Source organism: Urocitellus parryii, chromosome X (assembly GCF_045843805.1).
Source record: "Urocitellus parryii isolate mUroPar1 chromosome X, mUroPar1.hap1, whole genome shotgun sequence".
NCBI lineage: Eukaryota > Metazoa > Chordata > Mammalia > Rodentia > Sciuridae > Urocitellus > Urocitellus parryii.
In genome coordinates, this window is record NC_135547.1 from 26,230,722 (window position 1) to 26,258,316 (window position 27,595).

Below are 27,595 nucleotides of genomic sequence, written 5' to 3' on the forward strand. Positions count from 1 at the left end.
GATATACAATACTTGGAGTAGTGGAACCAGGAAATGTATTTAGAAATTGTTAATGTACAACTGATACAGGAGATTGGATGTGATCAAAAAGGAAGAGCACTGACAGTGAGTGGAAAATATAAAAGAAGGGAAAGGACAAAATCCTGGGGCCGATCAATATCTCAAGGGCCACTAAGAATAGGATTACAGGGAAATGCTGAGAAATAGAGAAATAATGGTGAATCAAGACCATGTGGCATTCCATAAGTCAAGAAACTATGAAGAATCCAGACTCTAAAATCCTTATCAGATTTAGCATTTAGGAGTTCATTGCTGGCTTCAACAAGTGAGTTTTTAGTGTTGAAGGCAAATTTCAGTAGGTTGAGGAATAAATGGAAAGGAAGGAAGTGGAGACATGAAGTTTAGGCTTCGCTTAAGCTGGATATGGTGTTGTACACCTGTAATTTTAGTGACTCAGGAGGTTGGAGCAGGAGCACAAGTTCAAGGCTAGCTTGGGAGACTTGGGGAGACCCTCAGCAACTAAAAAAGTCCCCTTTTTAGATTTTATTTAGACACTGTCTCTAAATAAAATCTAAAAAGGGGACTGGGGTTGCAGCTTAGCTGTGGAGCACTTGCCTCAAACATGTGAGACACTTGGTTCGATCCTCAGCACCATATAAAAAAATTAATACAAAGGTTAAAAAACAAACAAATAAAACCAAAACAAAAATAAATAAATAAAAAGAACTGGGGATGCAGCTCAGTAGTAAAGCAACCCTAGGTTCATATCCTCCCCCAAAATGCTTGGCTGAGAGGGATGGGTTGGTTAAAGAAAGAGGCAATAGCTAAAAGAATACAAATTTCAGGAAGGAATTTTTATTGTCTCATTTGTTTGTTTCTGTATGGAAAGAAAATTGAGCATATAAGCTGATCTTCTCCTTCCACAGTAGCAATGAACAAATATTTGATGTATGACTGAATGAGTACTTGTAGACTGAGAAAGAGAAACAAATAAAGAAAAAAAATGAAATGGTAGGAAACAGAGGCAGTACCTGATAGAGCAAGGTCCTAAAGAAAGCCTAAAGGGATTGGGATCCAGAGTAGAGATTGAAGGTTTAGTCTCTGAAATATGAGAAGAGGAGAGATAATTGAATGAGTTTAGTGTGTCTCATAGCATCTGTTTTTTTGTTGTTGTTGTTGTTGTAGTTGTTGTTAAGTATAGGAAACAATGTCATCTGTCAAGATTTGCTGAGAGAAGGTCCGGAGTAGAATAAGAAACATTAGCAGAGTGAATAATAATAGAACAGACTAGGAACAAATATACTAAGAGGTAATAGGGTTTCAGGGAATGTTAACATACTCATATGTTAGGATGTTGGTTTTAAGTGACAGAAAGTCAACTCAAACTGGCTTAAACCAAAAGGGGGAAATTATTGGCTCAGGAAATTTTAGAAAAATTTGCATATCAAACTGCAGAAAGGGCAGAGAGATATGACTGACATCAGAAATAACCAGAGCTAATGAATTTACATACTATCAGCATAGTTTTTAAATATTTCTAGTGGTCTTTGTTTTTAAGCTTATTTATTTTCACATATAGGCTTTCTTCACAGTGAGAAACATGGATGGTAAAGGATCTTGAGCTTTTCCTCTTATAGTTCTAGCAACCCTGATAGAGGAGGATTCCATTTGAGCAAGGACTCTGATTAGCCTTGCTTTGTTTGGTTGTCCACTGCTGGGTCAATCAATCATGGCCAGAAGTAGGATCTGTGAAATGTATCTTGATTGATAAAGCTCGGGTCAGATGTTCACACATGAATGAATTGACTATGGCAGTTCATTTCATCATTCAACTATTATTTGTTTGGTTGTTACAGCGTTCCAAGTCTTATTGTAGATGTTGGAAATGTAGCACTGAAAAATATAGAAATGGCCCCCACTTTGCTGAGCTTACACTCTTGTAAAGAGAAATTGATAATAAACAATTTAATTCTGGTTACTGATATATTCCCTGAAGATATTAAAATAGGCGTAACTGATATTAAAAAATATAATAAAAAGATATTAAAATAGAGAGTAACTGGTGATGGGGTCTAGTGCACACTGAATAGTCAGGGAATTCAGAATATATGACACTATGATCACAAAAAGCAACAAGTTATTTGAAGATTTGGATGAAGATCTTGAGGCAGAGGGAAGAAAAATTGCAAAATCCCTGAGTAAGGAATGAACTTAGCATATTTAATTTACAGAAAGAAGGAAATTGTGAAAAGGTTATGGTGAATGAAAGTATGAGATGGGGTGAGAGAAGTAGGCAGGAGCTATATCCTATAGGTCCTTATAGTTGCTATAAGAAATGGCTGCTGGAGCTGGGGTTGTGGCTCAGTGGTGGAGCACTCTCCTAGCACATGTGAGGCACTGGGTTCAATCCTCAACACCACATAAAAACTATCAGGATAGTTTTTAAATATTTCTAGTGGTGTTTGTAAAATGAAAAAAATAAAGGTGTCTACAAGTAAAAACAATTAAAAAAAGAGAAATGGCTGCTGTTGCTGTTGAGAGTTGACCCAGTTAAAGCAAAGAGCATGGCTTTTTTTTTTTTTTTTTTTTTTTTTTTTTTTGTAACAGGGATTGAACCCAGGGGCGCTTAACCACTGAGCAACATTCCCAGCCCTTTTTATGTTTTATTTTGCGACAGAGTCTCACTAACTTGCTTAGGGCCTTACTAAATTGCTGAGGCTGGCTATGAACTTGTGATCCTCCTGCCTCAGCCTCCTGAGCCACTGAAATTATAGGTGTGTGCCACTGTGCCCAGCCAAAGAGCAATTCTTATATCTAGTAACAAGTTAGGTGGAGAGAAATATGCCTAGAAAAGTAATATGAAGCATAGTAACATGAGATTTCTTATCAGCTCAGATATCGGAATATTATGAATTAAGGTAATATCACTTACAGCATTGACAGGGCAGATCAAACAGAAAGATGAAGGAGAAAGCAAATGTCATGTGATTAAGTGACTAGTTGAAACAACTGATCCTGGATTCAAAACACATGGAAAATGACTGAAGATAGGAGGGAGGCTGGTAGACTGGGAGATTAGAAACAGGTTATTGATCTTGTGGTCTTTGTCAAGGTTGAAGAGTAGGTTTTATGTCCATTGGAAACTCAATATGTAGGAGAGTCAGACTGGCAGAGAGAGATTTCCTAATCAAAGATATTGGAATAGTCTTTCTTATTCAGATGAATATTTCTTTTTATATTTATGTATATCCCATCTAAGTCCATGAATATCTTGCTAGTGTACCTAGTTCCAGGAACTTGCTGCCGTGGGTTCAAGTTACTCTCTCTTACCTCCTCCCTTTTTAAATTGTGATCTTTTCCATTATTAAACATTGGCTTTTTTCCCAGGGATGGCACTGAAGAAGAAAATCGATGACATATCTAGCCAGCCGGCTTGGACTGAATGGGCATTCAAATAGTCTCCAAGGGCCAAGTACAGATGGTGATTTATTGTGCATACAACTTCTACAGAATGCCTTCATTTGAGCATTGATGTATATACAATTACTCACTGGAATGCTGCAGTTTTACAATTTAACCAGAAATCTATGGAGAGATTATGTTCACCAAGAAATCCACAAATGTATTTTTTACCCTTTTTGGCAATTCTACAAAATCTCGGTAGTCTTCTGCATTAAGAAAAGAGATTTCAAAAACAATTCTCCAATTTTAACATATTTCTCACTATCGTCATCCTTATACAATTCCCATTTCAGAACCAATTCAGATTTATTAAACCATATTCCTCTCCTGACATATAAGTAGATGGAGTTGCTAGAGGCAAATCATTTAGTGTGGCTATTGTGAAACCTGAAATTGCAGTAGTTATCTACACATATCACAGTATTGCTCATTGTAAAAATCGTTTTTAGACAATGTTTATGTGATACAGAAACAGCCAAATGAAAGTTGAACAGTTTAAATAAACCAGATACTTGACATTGCATGGGCAGGGAAAACAACGAGGGCACTTCAAAATATCTTTTTCTTATTGGAAATAGTTTAGTGACTATTTGCCCTTATAATGTGAACTTCACTTGAAATTGTAAGGAGATTATTACCTTGAGGAGAATCATTTCCAAAACTCTTGCTTTTTCTCTATGGCGAAATATTAGTTAATTGCTGTGCTATTTGGGGAATAGCATTATGTTCAGGCATTTATGGGTTTATATTGTGTTGTGTTTTATGATATTATGGAGAATGGGTGGTTCTGGTTTACAACTGGAATTAAACTATGTTTTTCTTTCCATCAACATATATGGAATTATATCAAAATGCATATTCTTTAATTTTTTGGCTAAATTTCAGTGATAAAGTGTTAATCATTTTAATAGAAACAGTTCAGATCACTCTTTAATGGGAACAATACACAGTCAAGATTAATAGAAGCTATAAATAAAAAGAAGCTGTAATAGTATTGATAAAAATCAGCTCAGCAAATGAAAATGAGGAAATTCAATAACAAATAATATACTGCAATGACATAGTCCATCGAGTTACTATATGAGGCAGCATGAATAATAACCCTTCAAGTTATTTATGCTCCTTGCAATGAAATCAGTATCTTGGATAGTAAGCTACTAGAAGGGATAAACAAATTTGGTTTGTATGGTGCTAAGCCTCGTACCATCCTCACATTAAGTTTGAATATATGCATTGGTACTTTATAACAGTACTTTTTGAAATGTGATTCTGCCCACCATAGACAGACTTTCAACTTCTCATTAGGGTTTTCTTTATCTATATTTTCTATTTCCTTTTTTCAAGGAGTTTCTCTGTATTACTCCATTTTTTAGTTCTATAATAAAATACTTGTGGCAAGCAACTTTACAAATAAAATAAGCTTATTTTGGTTTAAGGTTCTGGAGGTGCCAGGTGTAGGGTCCTCATCTGGTGATCACCTTCCTGCTGGCAAAGTCACAAGGTGGTGCTGAGCATCACATGGCATGAGAAAGCAAGCACACATGTGTTCTCATCTCTCTAACTTGTTTTATAAAGTCACTGGAATTCAGTCACAGAGATTCCACCCTAATTATTTTATCCACACATATTCACTTCCCAAAGGACCCACTTCTAAACACCATAGTAAAATTAAGTTTCCATGTTTTAATATTATTAGGTTATGATTTGGGGTATTAAACTCCTATATGAGTTAAGACAAGGGAGAAGAAGGACAACCCATATTCAAATCACAGCATTTTCCATTCAGATCTTAGTGTGAGTTCTGTACTGGATAAGCTCATGGTCTGTGACTCTTGGTACAGGGAGAAACACTTACAGGAACATCATTTATTTACTGAGCATTGCAATAAGCCCTCTTAACAGTAATAAAAATAAAATTTTGGACTCTTCCTTCCTTACAGAGAGACCAGACAAGAAGAATTAACATGTACTGTGAAAGTGTGTTAAAGAAATTAAATAAAACTTACCAACAAATAAAAATTAGCTGATAGTACCATTTTATTTTAATGGAATTGACTCATTTATGACAGCAATATTTCTCTATATGGGTTATCATAGTGATTGTCGATTCAGTATTATTGTATCATTTGTTGAATAAATGAATGACTAAATGGGTGAATGTTTTCAGTGGTCCTTGCCAATATATATGGATAAGGTGTGGTTGATAAATGCTTAATAGTTATGTGACATGTTAAGAATTGTGACTATCTACTAAAGACCTATTTATTAAGAGTGCACCTCCATGATTAAACATGTTTTGGGTTTGCACCAAAGATGGCACATCATTGTCATTATTTGTACCCCCAGTAATTACCTATTATGTATTCTCTTAGTATTGCATTCAAGAAATATAGAGAAAATATCTATTATGTGCTAAATATAGAATATAGTGGTGAATGAAATAAATATAGACACTGTCTTCATTCAGCTTATGGGGTCTATTTGGAGAGGCATAGTAACCAGCACTATGAAGGTTACCAACAGGGTGTAGTTAGAAAATAACAGGGTAAGGCTAGGGGTCTACTAAATGTGTTCAAGGAAAGTCAATCTAAAGAATATCCTTTCACTGTATATAAGAAGGATAGGACAGAGCCAAGTATGAGATGAGTCAGGGACCAAGCATTCCAAACAGGGGAACAGCATTCATAAAGTTTCTAATGCATGAACGTGTTTGGTGTGCTTTAGCACCTGTATGGAAGACAATGTGTTGATATTGTAGAAAGGAAGGGAAAAGATGCTGCTCAGTGACATAGGGAAATCCAGAGAACAGATTTAGAACTCTATAGGCCTGATAAAGATTTAGCCTTTTTCTTAATGATAATGGGAATAAATTTCTGGGCTTTGATCAGGGGTAGGAGTGATGTTTATATATTTATAAGACATCTTTGGCAGTTTTTTGGATAATGGATGTGAAATATAAAAAGGAATAAAAGTCAATTATAAAATTATTTGCAAAACTCCATTCAAGAGGTGAAGTGAAAGGGAAATTGAGTAATTTGAAATATATTTTGGAAAGAGAAAGGGAAGAATCAAGAATGAATGAGTAAGGTTTCTGTCTGGAGAGACTGAAGTAAGGAAGATTGAGAAGGGAATGGGTTTCAGTTTGGAGATCAAAAATTCTGTTTTAAACATTTTCATTTTGAGATACCCATGAGATATCTAAAAATATAAATAGGTAGTTACATTTTCCTGTTAGTGATGCAGCAAGTTTGGATGTTTCTACAATGAGTATAAGTGGCAATAGTGGTTTGAGTGTCATGCCTTAATTAATTAATTCAACAAACATTTGTTGAGTCTTTAATACTTGGCACATTTTGAGCCAAGCACTGGGAATACAAAGGCATAGTCACTGCCAATAAGGAATTTGTTGTAATCAAGTTGGGAGATTAAAAAATAGATTAAAATACATTGTATTTTAAAAATAGGAGGAACATCTAACTCAAATAGGGGATTAGAAAAGTCTGAGAAGGATTCCTGTAATAAATGACATTGAATTAAGTTCAAAAGTAAAATCTAGCCAGGCACAGAGGGGCAAAAGAAATTTCAGACATATCTTGGTTAGAAAAGGTATACCAATAATGGATGTCAGATGAATCTGAAAACTTGAAACATTTCAGTGTTTCTAACAACAGAATATTTATGTCCATGAGATATTATTATTGAATATGTCCATAATATCAGAATCATAGAAATAAAAGAACTGTTAGAAATTACCTAGTATAGCCACCAAATTTTACAGACGGAGAATTGGACTCAGAGAGAATTTGCCTGCTCAAATCATCAGTTATGTAACTGTCAGTGTCATAAATAATTAAATGATGCCCCAAAGCATTAATTTAATTCTCAAAATTGCCCACTATAACAAGAAATTATTTTATTCTCAGAGAGATTGCATTATCCTCAACTCTTCTCAGTAATTATTTCCCCCTTAATTCACAATAAGCAATGTGAGTCAATTCTTCAATAACTAATAATAAGCAGCCTTGTGCTACACATATATATTAAAATACAATGTTTCAAAAGAATAGTTGTAGTCACATTCTTTTTACTTCCAAAATCATTGATAAGTCCCTATTTTCTTCTACGAATCATAGCAATGTTTTGGGATAAAGATGAAAGAGTTGACTACTCAAAATTCAATCATATTTTGATTTTGCTGCTCTTATCCTTTTCCAGACTGATTCCCTAAACCATTGCTTTCCTACCTGTTCTGTCACCATGGTTTCTAGTACTATACACATAAGGAAACAGCAACTCACAAGCCACATAGGCAGTAGTCAAAAGAACATAAGCCATTTTTCTTTCCCTTTCCTTTCTGCAGTGCCAAATTCACAATGTAAGTGAGCAAAAAACTTTAGCAGAGATCACAAATTATGCCATACCGATAGCAACAATGTCTTTAAAATCAAAGGAAAGGATCCTTTAGTAGGACCTAACAAATTTAGACTAGTTAAGAAGAAGCACGTCTGTATGTATGAATATATTAGTAAGAACTGAAATTTTATTACTCTGAAATACACTCTCCTATAATGCAAGTCCATGTGATTTCTTTGAAGGATAATTGTGGTAACGTCTGATGAAAACAAACCTTAATCTCTATCAGCAGGGATTGATTAAAAATCAGTTATTTCATCTATGTAGTCATTAAAAAGGTAGACAGCTATACCCCTAAAATAATATTTTGTTAAACAAATTAAACAGAGCAGTCTGTTAGAAGCTCCCAAAATGCCTTGAAAATGTTAAAATCTATATTCATATATTCACAGATATGCACAAATTACAATTAATACATATATAAAAGGCACATGGACACACTTACAAATATATGTATGTGTGTGTGTGTGTGTGTGTGTGTGTATAAGAGATACACAAATATTTTTAATAGTTTCCTCTTGGAGTAGCACTTGGTAACAAGGATAGAAAGAAGTAGCACTTTTTATCATATATATGATGAAAGCTTCATAATTCCAGTGACTCTGGAGGTTGAGACAAGAGGATAGCAAGTTCAAAGCCAGCTTCAGCAACTTAGCCAGACCCTGTCTTAAATAAAATATAAAAAAGACTGGGGAAGTGGCTTGGTGGTAATGTGCCTCTGGGTTCAATCCCCAGTATTCCCCAAAAAACAGTATGGAATAACAGTTGAAGATATTTATGTGGAAAATAAATTGCACAAAATAACACACACACACACACACACACACACACACACACACACACATATATATATATATATATATTAAAATGTATTGCAATGGTTCTAAATGCATGGCACTTAAATTAGGTAAAGTATGGTCAACTAAAGATCCTTTGATGCCTGCAATGAAGGGAAGGGAGCGGGTGTAGGAATACAAAATATGGTGGAATGAATCTGACATAATTTTCCTATGTACATGTATGAATACACCACAGTGAATCCTATATTCATGTAAATCCACAAGAATGGGGTACTAAATAGAATACAACTTAGACATATTCCATGCTTCTATAATTATATACAAATGGATTCTACTATCATGTATAATTAAAAAGAACCAATAAAAATAAATAAAAATGTAAAAACAAAAAAAATTATTACCAACTATTGGAATGTAAATACATGCATTTAAAGTGCTTTTTAAATGTTTATTTTAGATAGTTTAAGCTTTCATTTTCAAATTTTAAATTATTGTATGCACATTGTTTAGTAGTAGTAAATTTCTAACAATTTGTTGAAATTTTAGAAAATTCTGGACTTGTAGAACATTAATGAGGATTTGAAACATCTTTTTGAAATTCATATTCCTCTTTTTAAAGTATCCTTTGGAAACACTAAATTAAATTTTGTAATATAAGTTGCAAAACACTTAAAACTATTCTATTCACTTTTTGTAAAATATATATTTTTAGTTGTAGATGGACACAGTTATTTTATTTATTTTTATGTGGTGCTGAAGATTGAACCCAGTGCCTCACACATGCTAGTCACGTGCTCTACCACTGAGCTACAGCCCAGCCCCCTCTATTCACTCTTGATGTGTCTTTAGATTTGTTTATCCTCTTTGGAGTCATGAACATGTAAGGTTTGACTGGTGGGAGCCAAAGTTTACAACTTTGAGTTTGTGAAAGAGGGTTTTCTCAGTTCTTGCATTTCATGTGCCTTTTATGTTTGATTGCTGGCCTTTTGGACTTTTCACTGCTCATTAATATCTTCTTGAGAATGCAGCTAGCCAAAAAGAAAGTTAAAATACAAACTGATTAATACTCCTGCTCCAGGATAATCCAGGAGTAGGACTCCATGAAAAGCAGAGGCTAATTTTTTCTACTATAACCAGAAGGATAATCAAGAGTTGGAGCTGTAGAGTTGGGAGGATTTGGGTTTAAGATTACTCCTGAGATTATTTTAAAATAGAATTTATGATTGGTTTGAATGAAAATTCACTAAGTTTAGTGACTTTATTATGAAACACATTTAGAGACACCTCTTGGGATTTTTTTTATTCTAGTACTGATGATGATCTTAAACCTAAGTATGCAAAAAGATTTTGGAAATTTAATTAAGGTTAAAAATTCAAAAATTTATTTTTCTATTTGCATTATATGCAAGTTTAGAAAAACCCCAAATGAATTGTGGTGATTTATTTCACTTTAATCTCTAGGGACTTTAATTTCCATATTAATAAAAATATTTATTCAAATTCTTACACTCAGGATTAAATATAGTGACTGTGACTCCTACTGAAGGTCATGTTTGGAATCTCATAATTCCCTTATATCTTAGTTACAGATATTCTTTGTGGATTTTTTTTTTGTATTTCAAATCCTGTCTATACTCAAGGCCTAACTCAAATCTTCCTCTTTGATACAAAGTCTTCCTTCACCACATCTGAATTCCATATATATTGCTCTCTGCCTTCTGTGTACTCTTACAGTTTTTACTATCTGACATTCACAGTCTTGCAGTTGACTGTTTACTGGCTTAAGCATTGGTTGTAAAGATGATCTGCCCAATGAAATGGTAAGTTCCTTAAAGATAATGACTGCAAATACTTTTAATTGTATTGATATGTCCCTCAAATTCCTATGATATACCTAACAGAGTACTTAGTAGGTGCTCAACACTATTGGATTTTTAAAGTCCATTTTGGGCTATACACATTAAATTTAAAATTCTTCCTATCTCACTAGTGCCACTGCCTCAATTAGTTCCATCCTTTAATATATCATTTTTTTTACAAGGCAGGACAAAATATTGCCACTGATATTGAACTCTAGTTTGGCTTATCTGCTGGCGGCAGGCTTTCCTGTAGGGCATTGTGAACGTTTACAGAGCTATCTTGCCCTTTTGGTCTGATTTATTTTCATGGGGTTGCAATATTCTCTGGGTTACTGTGGAAGCTTAGAATTCGGTTTTTGCAAGCATCAATGACCAGGTAGCAACATTTTAGAACCAGAAATGATGGCATGTTTATAAGTGACCTTCCATGCTTAAAGGCCACTAGGACATTGTGGGAATTATGCATATGTACATATGAGAGGCGGAGAGGGAGAGAGCGTGTGTGTGTGTGTGTGTGTGTGTGTGTGTGTGTGTGTGTGTGTTTCCTACCCCTGAAACCTCTACCTACCCTATCAGTCCCAATAAGTCCCAATAGACTTCATGCCACCTGAGATCCAGTAATTTTAAATAATATTTTAATATAGCACATAATAATTTGCCTCCTTTCCTTGAGGAAGGCAAAGAAAATGTTTGCCTCATTTCCTCTGTGCAGGCCCTTAAAGAATTCCCTTCTATTGGCCAGAAAATCAATTTCAGAGACTATGAAATTTGAGAGTTGAGTGGACTCTTACATGGCTACTGTGCAGCAATTCCTGCCAAGAAAATAACTTAAGAGGAGTCAGGGACAATATTTAAGGGTCACAAGAGGCATCCTATTCTGCTCTTGGGCATTTTCTGCTGTTTCAGCCTCATGGTTTCTCTCCCTGAAAAGAACAGGTGTGCCTGACAGCAGGTGTGTTTGTTCTACTTTTCCTATGGCAGCTGTCACTCCCCAGGTAACTCCCTTTTCCAGGTGGTGACTTCTTACAACCCATCATCTTTTTTCCTGGCCACCATTACTTTAAAAAAAGATTTGGCTGTCAACCCTTCCATGTTGGACTTCAGATTCTGTTGAAATTTTATTGTTGTCATTGTTGATTTTGATTTTTTTCTTTCGTGTTTTGAAGATTTTTTAAAAAGGAAAAATATGTCTTCCAATGGATTCTATTTACAATTCAGACAAACTTAACATTTTCCTTTTAAATGCCTTCATGAAAGTCAGCAGCCCTCTTTGATTTGAGTGGAGTTTTGAAGCCTTCTTCTGTGACAGCTTTGGGTTTCTCCATTTTTGCATTTTCTAGTAGATTGTGGGGTCCATCCTCAGTCAAGACACCTGCTGCTGGGACTGCCAGTCACCACATGCTTGGCTTTCATCCTTCCTTGTTTCTATTCATAGCGTGCACTTCTCATAACTCTAAAGGACTGTTTGATGCCCCACGTTGTTTAATATCTACATGATTAAAGCAGCTGAGAGAATTAGCACATGTCCCGAGCCTAAGGAAAAATCTAGTCTAAAAGAAATTATATCACAAGCCCAGATCATTTTTTATAAGCTCTGCTGCTCAATCTTACCTATGCGTCTTTTAGGCTCCCTTGGGCATTTTGTAGGTATTTGAGAGTTAGCTTTAAAAGGATTCTTTCAGGCATGTGTTTGACTCTCAATATAACATTTACTGAGCCCCAACAGTGTACAGCACACTTAGAGTGTTCCCATGGTAAGGTACAAAAGAAGCAAGCATGCCATTCTAACAGTTAAGGTATCAAGTAATCTGGACCTCAGAATGGAGAGGAAGACAAACTGCACACACATAAAAGACCTGGGTGCATTTTGAAAATAAATGTTGAACAAACAATAGCAGTTATTATTTTTGTTGTTACATAACTCTATCAGAATATAAACATTTTTCAGCACTGTACATGGTTTTACTGATATCACTCAGGACCCTCATGATAAAAGCTGTCTGGGAATTAGTTTACACTATAACTTGATAGTAATATAAGTGAGGAAAGGAATACAAAAAAACTGTTCAAAGAGATGGAAAGTTCTAAATCATGGAATTTTTTTTGTGTGTGTATGTGTGTGTGTGTGTGTGGTGCTGGGGATTGAACCCAGGGCCTGTGCATTTGGGGGCAAGCACTCTACCAGTTTAGCTATATCCTCAACCCCAATTTAATTTTTTAACTTCTGAATATATTTTTCAATGAAAACTTGATCTTATTTTTCTCATTTATGATAAAACATTTAATTTTGAAAGTAGACTTTTCATAGAAAATAAAGTTTTTTTAATGCTAAAATTTTGTTCCCAGAGTGCTGTGGTTTGAATGCCCTCTCCCAAACTTATGTTGAAGGGCTGGGGACATAGCTCAGTTGGTAGAGAGCTTGCTTTGCATGCACAAGGCCTTGGGTTCAATTCCCAGCAACACACACACACACACACACACACACACACACACACAATAACTTATGTTGAAATTTAATTGCCATTGTGGTGGTATTAAAAGGTGAAACCACTAAGAGTTGATAAGATTATGAGAACTTTGTTCTTCTGAATGTATAAATGTATTTATCATAGGAGTGGTTTTCTGATTAATGCAAATTCAGCTCTGTCTTGCTCTGTGTCTCACACTCACTCCTTTTCCACCTTCTACCATGGGATGAAGCAGCAGAAAGTCCCTCCTGAGATGGTAATGCTATGCTCTTAGTTCCCTGCCTCCAGAACAATGAGCCAAACAAACTTCTATTGTTTAAAAATTACCTAGTCTGTGGGATTCTGGTATAGATAAATAAAGTGGACTAAGACACAGAGTATGTCCAACTTTTCCACAAATCTAATCCATGGTAATTATGAGACATAACCTATTGAAAATTAGAATGCCAAAGCCATGTCATAAAATTAATAGGTAGCAGAGATTTATAATGAATTATTTAAAAAATTTACCCCATCACATTAGCACATTGCTTAGCTGTATTATAACAGTAGAAAACCTGGCATAAGAGCCTGTAAGAGTTCCAAGTAATGTGCCTGAAGTCACTTACCTACAGGTGAATTCTCTAGTGGCAGTTATCACAATTTATGCTAGAGGCTTATTTCTATGCAGACATAATCTCTGGAAGAATTTTTGCAGCCTCTGTTGACAAAATTGACAGTGTCTATAGGCCCAGTCTACTAGGGAACACTAGTAATCAGTTAGATGTTGGAAAATATTTATGTCTTAACCATGTGTCATGTGCCTAGCTAGTTAGAAACTGTTGGGATATAAGAGGGATAAATAATTCCCTTGGGTACTTTATAGGGCTGACATACTTAAAGTAACTAAAATAGTGACAAGGTTATATTTAATAAAATACCACCAGGGGAAAGGTGAGTATTTTAGGATGTTAGAAAAGGGAGAGATCAGTTAGAGTAATACAGAAAGTCTTCATAAAGGAATTGAAACTTTAGCTAAACTCAAAAGATAGGTGGAAGAGGCCGAGTGAAAGGGGAAATCTTTTCAAATTGAGAACAATTCAGAGGAAAGCAAAGATGAGACCTGGTATTTTTATAGTACAAATGGAAACCAGCTTGATGGGCATGGAAGATACATTTGAAATCAATTAAGTTAGGTAGGGCCAGATTATTAAAAGACCTTGAAAACCAGGTTAAATACTTTGAATTAAATATATTAGGAAATGAGAGACCTTTGCTAGATATAAAGTAGGGAGGGATACAGCATAATCATTGAATATACATTTTTAAGAAGATGAATACAGTATGGATATATTAGGCTGGAAAGTGGAGAGTAACATATACAAATATTATCATAGCACATATTTTATTTCAATCTCAACTTTCAATGTCATGAAAGCCATTTCAACAAAATTGTAGATGCCAATGTTACAGTCATGGCCAAGGCTGGGGGGACATTGTACTTGCCTATGTGGAGAACATCTCTATTTCTCAAATTTGATTCAATTTGTATACAATTATTATTCCTTTTTATTAGACCAATCTTTAAAATTTTGGGGCTGATGCAATATCCCAGAAGCGTCTGTTGTACAAAATGTGGAACATATAAAAAGATGGAATTTTTAGGAGAAAAAATACATATGAATAAGTAAACCAAAATGATTTATAAGGATGATCCAAAACCCAGGTTGTAGATAAAAATAGAAGGACAAACAGGTGTTCTTTCAAATAAAACAAACTAGATAACAAAGAGGCAAAACTTGGGACATAAACCAAGTCTCACTTGAATTTTATGTAAAAAAAAAATTACTTATTTCAATTTTGATTCGTTCACTGGGTCACTTCCTTGTCAAACCTTGTAAATACAAATTTGCTCAGATTTATATCTTCATCAAGGGAAACATTGTTAAATTTGAGAGAAGGTAATGTTTTTCTTTAAAAAAATGAAGATTAAAATACAAAAATGCTACTTCTCTAAGAAAAAATTTAAAAATATAATTGATATAAAAAACAATTTAACTAAATGACTGACACTATAATGAAAAAGGAAAGTCAATTATATTTTACTTATTAGTCTTTTGCCTCAGTTTTCTTTCCTTTAGACCAGTGGTTCAAACCTGGCTCTCCATTTGGATCACTATGAGAATTTTTAAAACAGTATAATGCCTACAGTTAGGAGTGTAGCTCAGTGGTACAGGGCTTGCCTACCTAGAATGTGTGACGTCCTAGGTTTATCCCTAGCACACACATACACAGAAGAGGTTGGGAGAGAAGGAAAGGAGAAAGGAGGGGAGTGGGTTGGGGAAAGGAAAGGAGAGGTCCACTGCCCAGATGCTACCTTAAATTAATATAACTTTGATATTTTCTAAAGTTCCCTAGAGGGTTCTAACAGGGAGGCAGAGTTGAGAAGTAAATTCCGTCTTTCCTCCTCATATACTCCATTTGAAGGAAATAACACTTCTTGCAAGGGATGGCTGAGACAGAAGAGTTGTGAGTGCAAAGCCAGCCTCAACAACAGCAAGGCTCTAAGCAACTCAGTGAGAACCTGTCTCTAAATAAAATACAAAATAGGGCTGGGAATGTGGCTCAGTGGTCAAGTGCCCCTGAGATCAATCCCCATATATACACAATGGAATATTACTCAGCAATAAAAGAGAATAAAATCAGGGCATTTTCAGGTAAATGGATGGAATTAGAGAAGATAATGCTAAGTGAAGTTAGCCAATCCCAAAAAACCAAAGGCTGATTGTTTTCTTTGATATAAGGAGGCTGATTCATAATGGGATAGGGAGCGGGAGCATGGGAGGAATAGATGAACTCTAGATAGGGCAGAGGAGTTGGAGGGGAAGGGAGGGGGCATGAGGGTAGAGACTGTGGAATGAGATGGACATCATTACCCTAAGGTTTTTTTTTTGGGTGGGGTTCTTTTTTTTTTGTCTTTATTTGGAACTGGGGGTTGAACCCAGGGCTTTGTGAACGCAAAGCAGATGCTTTGCCACTGAGCTACATCCCAGCCCTAAGTACGTGTATGAAGACACGAATGGTATGCATATACTTTGTGTATAATCAGAGATATGAAAAATTGTGCTCTATATGTGTAATAAGAATCATAATGCATTCCACTGTCACATATAAATAAAAAGATTAATTAAAACAAAACAAAATGAAAACCAAAGCATAGATACAGAGTAGTGGAAAGAGGCAAAAGTGCTGATTTTTCTATTGCCAAGATCCACCATGTGTACTTTCTACATGTGGCTTTTATTTAATCTTCACAACTATCCTATGAAATAGATATTATCATCTTTATTTTATGGAGAGGGAAACTGTGGCTCAGAGAGTTCAAACAGCTTGCCTAAGGTTACTCACTAGTTGCATAACAGAGTTAGAATTGGAACTCTGATCTTCTTAAGTTCAGATCCCTTGTTGTTTCTAGTACATGTGGCCAACATTAAAGTGACAAATCTATTTTTCCATATTCCTTTATCCAGAATAGGAGTGTTGAACTTGATCAGAGATTTAAATCTAGCATCCTATCCAGGCTTTATGTCCCAAAGATATATTCTTAAATAGTAACATTTTTAAAAATTGAATTAGTTATCAACATTTAAAAGGAAGAGAATTCACATAAAATTGTTGATTTCCAACTTGTCTCAAATTATTAGAAAGTCTAACAACCTCAGGCCTGTGTTTCCACATAGCATTGACCAGCTGAAGCTGAGCAGCATCACTTCAGTGAAATAGAACACATATTTTTTGGGTTCCTACAGACCCTCACCCAGCCCATGGTATCCTATCTTACCCATTTCACTCATTTCTCTTACTTACCAAGCCCATGTAGAAATTTGAATTTGTAACTCACTAGACTAGATAGTCTGAAAATCCCCTTCAAATTCTAAAGTAGTGATTCAATGCTGAAAATTCAGGCTTAGTGATAAGCTTTTTAAAATAATAATTTGATAATCTGAGCTATATTTTACTGAGTACTTTTTCCTTCATTTGTTACTCTTTAGTTTTTCTAGTTTTGCAACCATATAAATGATAAATCAAAAATACACTCTACCTTCTTTTTTCCATTTTAAAATATGATCCACAGCAACACACACACACACAAACACACACACACATGCACACATACACACACATTTTTTTGAATCTTTATGCAGGAAAAAGTGAAACATACTAAACATGTTAAAAGTCTCAAGTATAAAAAATATGAACAACATAATTAACAAGTAATTCATAATAGCAATTAAATTCTGCCAATGTGGAAGGATGCAAACCATTTTAGAAGTCCATGTTTTAGTTGAATCTATAATTCACCATAGCCTTTAAAATCTAAGTAATTTATTAACCTAATATAGGTTGGAAGAGAAAATCTAGTCATAATACTGAAGAAAGTGTAGGAAAAGATCTCTTTCATGAAAATCATTCAAAGTATAATTATTCTTAAGCACATTATTAAAATGTATTTCTATAATATAAAAGTTTTTATTAGTATTCTATGATATAAGGTGCCCTATGCAGCATGATGTTAAATTCTTTCTCCATATTTATAAGTTTTATAGAGTTTATTTTATAGAAATAAACAATGGAATTTCTCCTAGACTCAAGAGTGAATTACAGTTGTTTAATGGTGTGGGTACAAGTTGTTTTGTCAGCTCACAGGCCCAATTATCTGTTCATGTGGTTGCCCCAGAGCTGCCCTGAAGCACAATAGCCTCTATGGTCAGGATATCTAGCTTGTTTAGTGTTTCATATTCTGGTGATATTTGTTTGATTTCATACAAGTAAAGTAAAGGTCCATTTACAAAGCACATGGTAAGGTATGACATGGAGTCCTCTTCCTTGTTCCACCCGCAAATATCTCCTTTTATAGGTTACCATAATACCTGGTTGACATCTTTTATTCCCAGACAAAAGCACCCAGATTTATACATTTAGCTAAGTAAACATATGCAAGAGATAAACAATGAAAATTATGAAAATATTTCAAATTGAAAGAATGGAGAAAGATAATACAGGACAGTTTCAATAAACAGAATTGGATAAGGACACCAGTATCAAATAAAGTGGCATTCAAGGCCAAAAGCATTAAAATAGAACCTAGAAGGATTTATTTATTAAACAAATATTTATTGTAAGTACTACTTGGAAGGATACACAAAGCATTTGATAAGATTCTAATGACAGTTGTAGAATACAATTTTCTCAGAATTTGAAAAGCAATTAGGCAAAATGTAACAATACAAAGGATTTGAATAATATAATTATGAAGCTTGACCTAATATTTTGACAAATACATAGAATTATATACTGTGATGCAAAAGAATACATATTCATATCTTGTGCTCCTGAACAATGTACAAGAAATTGATCATGTATTTTGCCACAATGAAAATCTAAATAAATTCTTAAGCAGAGTACATATAGGTCACATTCTCTGACTATTGTCCCATAAACCTAGAAATCAGCAAAAATCAAGATGATAAAAAGTAAACAGAAAAAACCTTGGAACCATAAAATACACTTTGTAAGTAATTTTTCGATCAAAGAGGGAAATGAATGAAATTTAAAATTACTTAAAAATGAAAGCAAGATTATTTGAAAATCTAGGGATGTAGCTAAAACCATACAAAGGAAAATTTATAGTGTTAAGTGAATTTAAAGAAATACTGAAAAAACATTCAAAACCCAGGGAAATAGAAAAAGAACATATATATTCTTATATATATATTTATGTATGTATATACATACATATCTCACACATACATACATATCTCACAAAAGTTGCTCTGCAAAACTAATAAAGATATAGGCTAAAATTAATTACAAAATTTAAATTTGGAACTAACAAAGCCACAAGCTGGTCTACAAAAGGATGTATATAAGTTGGGTACTCATTCTATGGTGAAATATACAGTAATAAACTTTCTGAACTCGAGTGATAAAGAAAAAAATCTTTCAAGCCTCCTGGCAGAAAGATCAAATTATCTACAAAGAAAAAAAATAATCAAACTGTTATTGGTTTTCTCATCTATATCACAGAAGCTAAATGGCAATGGAATAGCATCTTGACATTTGTAAGATAAAAAAGGTTCAAAACAAGCAAGCATATTGTGCCTAATCAGGGTATCATTTGTCTGTTTGGGTCAGAGAGAGAGATTTGAGAATATGCGAGAATTCTAGAAGTATAACACTCTCATATACCAGTGAAAATTCTAAGAAAAAAATTTAAGCCAAAAAATATATGAATGAGAATACATACCTCAAAATGAGAAGAAAATAATGTGCAATGAACCTGACTCTCTAGAAAAATAACTAAATGTAAACTAAAAGGAAGGTTACCTCTGATAAAGTAACAAACTAGAATTATTTAATTAGAAGGATATTTTATAAGGGAAATGTAAAAATATTCTATAATAGAGCTGTCCATTACAAATACAGTACTTGCTTAAGCTTATACCTGATTTAACTTTCCACAGTTTCATTTATCCATGGTCAACCATGGTCTAAAGATATTAAATGGATAATTCCAGAAGTAAACAATTCAAATTTCAATTGTACACTGTTCCTAGTAGTGTGATAAAATCTCATGCCATCCCTTTCCATCCGGCCAGGGGTATAAATCAACGTTTTAACCAACAGATATATCCATGCTATATGCTACTTTACTCATTTGTCACTTAGTAACCTTGGATTTCAGAATGTCTATCTTGTTATCACAGTGTCTGTCTTCAAGTAAGTCTTATTTTACTTAATGGCTCCAAAGCACAAGAGTGAGGATGGCAGTTTGATTATGCCAAAAACATGCTGTAAATTGCTTCTTGTAAGTAAAAATTTAATGCTTTTATTACAGCATATCACAATATTTTTTTCCATTTAATTATTAAATATTGTTCATCTCTTTTTGTGCTTAATTTATAAATTAAACTTTATGTACCGGAAAAAAAATACATATATAGGGCTTGGTACTAGTCAAGATTGTGAGCATCAATGGAGTTCTTACAATGTATCCTACACAAGATATGCTACATATGTAATTCTAGTTTTTTTTCGAGTAGCCATGTTTTTAAAAGTAAAAAATAAAGGCTATGAAATGAAATTTAATAATATTTTATTTAAGTATTTAAAATGTTATTTCAATGGGTGATGAACATAAATTTTTTTGAGAAATTTTGTATTATATTTTTATGTTGAGTCTTATAAATCCCCCTTATATTTTGTACTTATAAAACATCTCAATTCAAGCTAGCCACATTTCAGATACACAATAGTCACATGTGTCTATTGGCTACTATATTGGATAGCACAAACTGATAACAAAATACATTAAACTATCTCTATTAAACATAGGAATGAGGGCCTGAGTTGTAGCTTAGTGGTGGAGCACTTGCCTAGCACGTGTGAGGCACTGGGCTGGATCCTCAGCACCACATAAAAATAAATAAATAAAGTTTAAAAAACATAGGAATGGAGGTGAGAAGAAAGGGTGAAAGTAAAAGGATCCAGAAGATTTCATGGGATTAGAAAGAGGAGTGAGAACAATGATGAATGCAACCATTTGGCAAAATGAAACAACCTGAAAGTCTAACAATAGGGCATCAGTTAAATAATTAATGACATTTATAACAGAGCATTTTCAGATATACAAATAATGATCTAAAACATATATCCTAGAGAAATATCCATGTAATCTTTTTATGTAAAATAAACATATAGGATAATGCAGAAAATATCCATGCATGTTATGGCTCTCTAAAGGAACAGATATACCTGGAAAAAAAAATATATATATATGTAAAATCTTTTTACCCCCTTTATGTGTTCTGGCTTTCCTGTTTCACTTAGGAATGTCTTTTATATAATGAGATTTTTAAAAAATCTCACTTTTACTTTCCTTTAATTCTACTCTCCTTTATTAATGACCAATTGAATATATATATATATATATATATATATATATATGTAGAGAGAGAGAGAGAGAATAGATATAATTTATGATTATGAAAATGAATTTATTAGATTGGCTTACAGAATCAGAGGATGGATAGTCTCATAACTGCCAACTGCATACCGGAGAGCTGGAGAAACTAGTACCTGCTAAGCCCAAGAAGTTGGAACTTCATAACAAGAGGGACCAATGATATAGACTGAAAGCCTAGAAAGTTCCTGGAGAATCACTAGTCAGCATTTACTATGAATGAGCTGAAATCCATTATCCTCAGCTGATTGCAGCAGCAATCAAAGCACCCACTCAAAAAAGTAAGCCTGCTTCTACCTGGCTTTTTACCTTTCTGCCTTTTGTTCCATCCAGGTCCCTATCTTATTAGACAGTGCTGCCCACATTCAGGGTAGGTCTCCCCACTGTTTGCTGTTCCCCATACCATTCATCTCTGAAAATATCCTCATTGAAACACACTGAAGTCTCTTAATCCTAGGCATCTTTTAATCCTATTAAACTGAAAATGTAAAGTAACCATCATTTCATGTTTATAAAAATAAGGGGAAAGTGTCTTTACATGTGTTTATATATTTGTACATATATTTTATGGTCTACATAAAGTTATAGAAAGATACTCTTATCTTTATGACAAGATTGGAAGAGACAGAAGGAATTATTAATTTTGTCTGTATAAACATCTATATTAGTTGAATTGGTATAATGAGAATGTTTTGGTCATTTCTAAAATATATAATATAAAAGAGAGTGTTATGGTTTGAATTTGAGGTGTCCCCCAAAAGCTCAGGTGTGAGACAATGCAAGAGGTTTAGAGGTGAAATGATTGGGTTGTGAGAGCCTTAATCCAATGTAGGGATCAATTGAGTGGTAACTGAAGTGGTAGGGTGTGGCTGAATATGCTACTAATAACTAATATCCTGTAATGTATTTACCATTCTTTTGCTTCTCCTTATAATTTTACCATGGACATATTCACTCTTAAACAATATATTGTTTAGTTTTCCATGTTTGAAAATTTTTATGAATATAATTATGTTTCTCTAAGAATTGGTCTCTTTTGTGAGATCCATTAATGTTCATGTATATAGATAATTCATTCACTTTAATGGTCATACAATATTCCATTGTGTATTTATACCATAATTTTTTATTCTGTTATCTTTTTTGAAATTTATCATGGCACAACTTTAAATAAATGGTAATAGCATGGATGTCACAAACTACTGAGTACCTACATAGCCCTAGTCAGATTAAACAAAAAGAAATCTTTTTCTCCATTCTTTCTTCTTTCTACACATACTTCCAGGCTTGACTTTAATATCCTAATTTAGACTGTCTTTGGAGTACAAAAATAGATATTTACATGCAGAAATTAGGAAGAAAAGCACAATGCAAAGAAGATGCTGTGAGTGCATATGTACATGGAAAAACCACAAAATGAGAAAATGAATGATAACAGGTTTCAGAATAATAGTTACCTACTAGCAGAATGAGGGAAGAAAGTTGGGATCAAAGAGAGAATCCGAAAAGTTATTGATTATAATGTATTTCTCAAACTAGGTGGTGAATATATAGAACCTTCATTATTAGAACCCAACGGACCCAACTTTTACAGTATTTCTATTATTTTTATTTATTTGAAGCATAAAGAAAATTATAGATGATTTTATCTTTCATAGTTATCTGATACCTCAATCTTCTACTGGAAGAAAGAGAGGAACCAAGGTATTATTACCAAGCATTCAATAATTAGCATCACACTAAAAAAATCTAAATATAGGACTGTGCAAATGTGAGGTGGGGCAGATTAACTTTGGCTAATACAAGCCTTTGAAAAGAAATAATTTTAAGTGCCTTGAAGACTGGATATAACTTTCAAGGGGCAGATATAAGGAACTAGGACTTTCTATGCCTAGAATCACATGAACACTAAAATTGGAATATAGGGTTAGATTCAGACAATGGTTAGCATAGATGTGACTAGAGTAAGGTACTCTGAAGGTCTAGCTAATCCAGTCTCAGTGGGAACACATCTGTGATCAAATTCTAGCTCCGTTTTTCTTTTTAATAACTTGTGATGTTTCTTAACAGGTTATTGACTTGGCCTTGTTCTCTCATCTATAAATTGAAAATGCCTACCTCTCTATGTCATTGTGATGATTGTATCTTTAAATGAGATATATATGTAAAGGGCTTAGCATTAGTGTCTAATACAAAGTAGGAATTAACTGAATTTCGACTCCTTTCTATTTCTCTGTAACATTAATGTGAATAAGGCCTTCTTCAATATTTTTTTTTCTTGGGGGATTGAATGAATAGGCAAAGGATTGAGTAATTTTCTTGAAATTTCCTTCAGTTCAGATCCCCACCATCAAACCTTTCTTTGCTTGTTAGAAAGATGGCTACTCTCCATCTAAACTTTTTAGCATCCTCTTTGTGTTATCTTCCTCTTCCTAATTCCCACATGTAAATATCAGTTCCTGTACTTTAAAAGACAGCTTAAACTAGGAAATTAAACTTGGACCTTGGCATTTGTATAGAAGAAAAGAAAGAATATAGGCATGATTTTGTTTGGTTAACCTGACCTACAAAACCAGCATCAAGAACAGGGCTTGAAACTGAGCCCAAATCATATTAGCTACTTGTTGCTTTTCTATTGTATTCCTAGGGAAACAATTAATGTCAGAGTATAGATAACTCTAAACCTATAGATTAACTTGGCTATTATGGAAGAATGATGAGCAAATCATGACAAAAAGACTTTATTTCACTTGATAAAGGTTAGAAAGCTGGATGAGTCAGTGAGTGTACTAGGAAGAAGAAGAAAGTTGAAAAAAAAAAGTGAATGAGTTGGACAGGGGTGTCCAGAATCAAATCTTAACAGGAGAAAGCAAAATAGGGAGTTATCAGGCAGCACAACAGTCATACAAATAGTGCATATTGGAGTTGAAAATGTAAGACAATTAAAAATCCACAGAAGGGGTCTATCACAATTCAATTCAATAGGTAGTTAAAAAGCACTGATTATGGACCAGGCTCTGTCTGTGGTGTTGGGAATGTAGAAGTGACATAGAAAAGAACAGTTTAGGGCTGGGGATGTGGCTCAAGGGGTAGTGCGCTCGCTTGGCATGCGTGAAGTACTGGGTTCGATTCTCAGCACCACATAAAAATAAAAAAATAAAGATTTTAAAAAAGAGAAAAGAACAGTTTAAAGATCCAAGTTAAAAAAAAATCTACCAAGTCTTTGTGGGGTTAAGGAATGATGGACAAACATCCATTAAAATATTTTCCTAATGCACCTTCACATTATTTCTCTGATTTTTTTATTAGTCAAGAATGTAAATGATGGAAAACCAACTCTAACCAGCTTAAGAGAATAAACGTCTTTTCAACTTATATAACCAAACAACAAGTTGGGATAAGGTCTTAATGGAAAACAGGCTGGAACTACAGACTTGAACCTACTAAAGACTCCCTTTTATACCTAGCTGCCTCTGAAGGTCAGCTTCATTATTTTAAAGGTGGACATCTGGTTACTGATGACTGCTGTGGATTGTCATTATTATAGCCTACCTTACTGAAAGGAAAGTGATCCTCTTTCACCTGTTTTCAATAAACATTAAAAAAAAAACTGAGGATAAACCTACATTAGCTTGGCCTATGTCCCATATCAATATCTGGACCAATCCATGTACACAGAGATGGGGGATCTTAGTCTGTTTCTTTTCAGACCTTAAGTCTAAATAGGAGAATGAAAAATGGTTTCTTTAAAAGTATGAAATTTTACTATAGACATACTCAGTGGGGGAAATCACTGTGAGCAAATCATTCTAACATATAGCAGTTCTCTTGGGCAGAAATCTCTCCCAAAATAGATAATCTGGATGTATGGAAGATAGGGACAGGTATTAAGAAGCACTAGAAGGCTGGGGCTGTAGCTCAGTGGTAGCACATATGAAACACCAGGCTCAATCCTCAGCACCACATAAAAGTAAATAAAATAAAGGTATTCTGTCCATCTACAACTAAAAAAATATTTTTTTTAAAAAAAAGAAGCACTAGTCTGAAATGCAGAATACAAGTACAGCTGGAATAGCAGCATATTCTGATAGGCTGTTCTGTACAACCTTAAATCTTCACTTGTTCTCTATTGCCAGTAGACTAAATTCTGACAAACTGATCTTAGTATTTTAGGTCCTTCACAAACTTCCTTTCTAATATTGTCTTCTTTATTTCCCTCTATATGAACTCTCTGAATCAGCCAGACTAATATATTTAGTGAGCAAAGAACCCTGTGCTAAAGCTATAATTAGTTCCCCAGATGGGACATCCTCATTTCTATCTGTGAGCTTATGCTTTCAACTTTGCTTATGGTGCTTTTCAATTCACTTCTTTAGTTACCAACTATTATTTTATATTTCTAAGTGTGAAATGTTGCTTTGTTTACTGAATACATAATGATGAACAAAGCAGACATAATTCTTGCCCTTAAAGAATTGTACATTCTGGTAAAATTAGACAGTATGTAATTATGTAAGTGATCTTAAGAATGACTCAGTCTATTTTGGAGGGTCATTTAAGTAAGCCAACATTTGAAAGATAAGAAAGAATTAATCAAGGAAAGAGATGGAAGGGACAGAAAGGAAAAGAGGGGGGAAATGCACAAATGTACTGAGGTGAAAAGAAGGATGGAACATTTGACCAACTGGATGTAAACTGATGCTGTAGAGAAGTTAGAGAAGTTGATTGGGAAGCAGTAATATGGGGTTTGCAGAAGATGTTGAGGATTTCGGTATCTATCCTATATGTAATGGGAAAACATTGAAGGGGTGATATGATTGACTTATATCATTTCTCTAGTGGTCCTGCAAAGAAGGGATTAAAGGGGAACAAGATTAGATGTGAAGAAACTAGTTAGATTATTTGCAATCATCCAGATTAAACATTATTGAATATGGAAATGGAAAGAACTGATTAAGTTCAAGGTATAATTAGGAGATAAAAATGATAGGATTTGATGTTGTGCCAAATATGGGGAGTGACTCCCAGTTGCTGGCCTATGCAAATGATTAGATGGTATGTTCTATTCACTGAAAAGCAATGCCAAGAGGAAAATCAAAATTGGAGGCAATGATAACAATATTTACAAAATTGAGATACCATTCAAACTTCTAAGTTTTATGTCAAAAGAAAGCAGATATATATATATATATATATATATATATATATATATATATATATATATCTGGAGCATTGTATCCGACTAAACTGTCACCTCGGTCATTCACATGTTACCTATTCATTAAATCCTAGCTTAATCCATCACCTCCACAAGATGCCACTGATCCATTTTTCCTATTCTTATCTTCCTCTTCTCCGTTCTGTCTCCTAAAGCTTATTACCCAGACGACTCATTAGGCTCCAGTTATATCCTCTACAACATATATGGGAATGGGTCTTATTTCTATAACTAGAAATGAAGTTCCTTAAATTAAAGATTCTTATGAGATTATCCTATCCCTCACTATTTTCAGCAGCTATACGTATAGTAAGAGATGATTTTACATGTAACAAAGTGAATGGATAGCTTTCTGCTACTAAATTGGTATTACAAGCAAAAGGTGTTAGATACAGACAAACATGGATTTGAACTTTCACTTCACCTCTTACTAGCAACAGTGACCATGGTCAAGTAATTTTAACTCTTTAAAGTCATTTTCCTCCTCTGACAAATGTCAAATAAGATAATAGTAGTGATACATGCTCAGAGAATTATTGTTGCTATTACATGCATCATGTATGTAAACACTAAGATAACTGTTAGTTGGTTACTTTTATTATTAAGTTTTTGGGAATCCAAAGATAGCATATAAATGTCATTCGACATTAGTAAATACAAAAATTGGTAAAAGCATATGCCTGTTTCTTCATGCTTTTTACAATAGTAAAATTTTCCATCTCTCCTTCAGAAAGCAGCCATTAGTTTGTCCTTTGTATCCCTGGATGGAGTTTGGACTCTGATTTTAGAGGACATTATGCTGTGGAGCCAATCTCCTATATTTTATAAAGTGTAAATTAAGGAATAGTCAAAACTCATACTGTGTAAGTTGTGTGCACATGTCTCTCTGTCTATCTATCTATCTATCTATCTATCTATCTATCTATCTATCTATCCATCTATCTATCTCTGTGTGTGTTCAGACACATGTACTTACGAATTATTTTATTAAGAAGACCCATTGCTCATAATGTGTAGCATATATTGGCATTATGCTGCTGGAAAGTTAAAAGTTCTCCTCTTCTCTGTGCACTTTGGGGAGTAGATAGAGTACATTAACTCTTCAAACTAGTAGATGGTACTTTTAGTAATTTACTTCTTCCAGTTGCTTTAATAATGCTCTAGTCACCCCACACTAATGCATCTGTGAACACTAAGTAGCTTTCTGTCACCTCACCAGGAGAACTCAAATATTTCTTTTTTTAACATGAAAAGCTTTGGGAGGGAATGTGGAAAGTTTTTTTCCTTCTTGTTTAATGAAATATTTACTTATGGATTTACATTGATAGTATACATATGCATATATTGGATATAAGTTGCTATTTTTAAAACAC

General features: G+C 34.0%; 1 protein-coding gene across 3 annotated transcripts in view; it reads left to right on the plus strand.

Moving 5' to 3' along the window:
• The window catches only part of Tenm1 (teneurin transmembrane protein 1), a 556,980-nt gene that overhangs the window by 24,648 nt on the left and 504,737 nt on the right, over positions 1 to 27,595 (plus strand). The gene's annotated exons all lie outside the window — the stretch shown is intronic.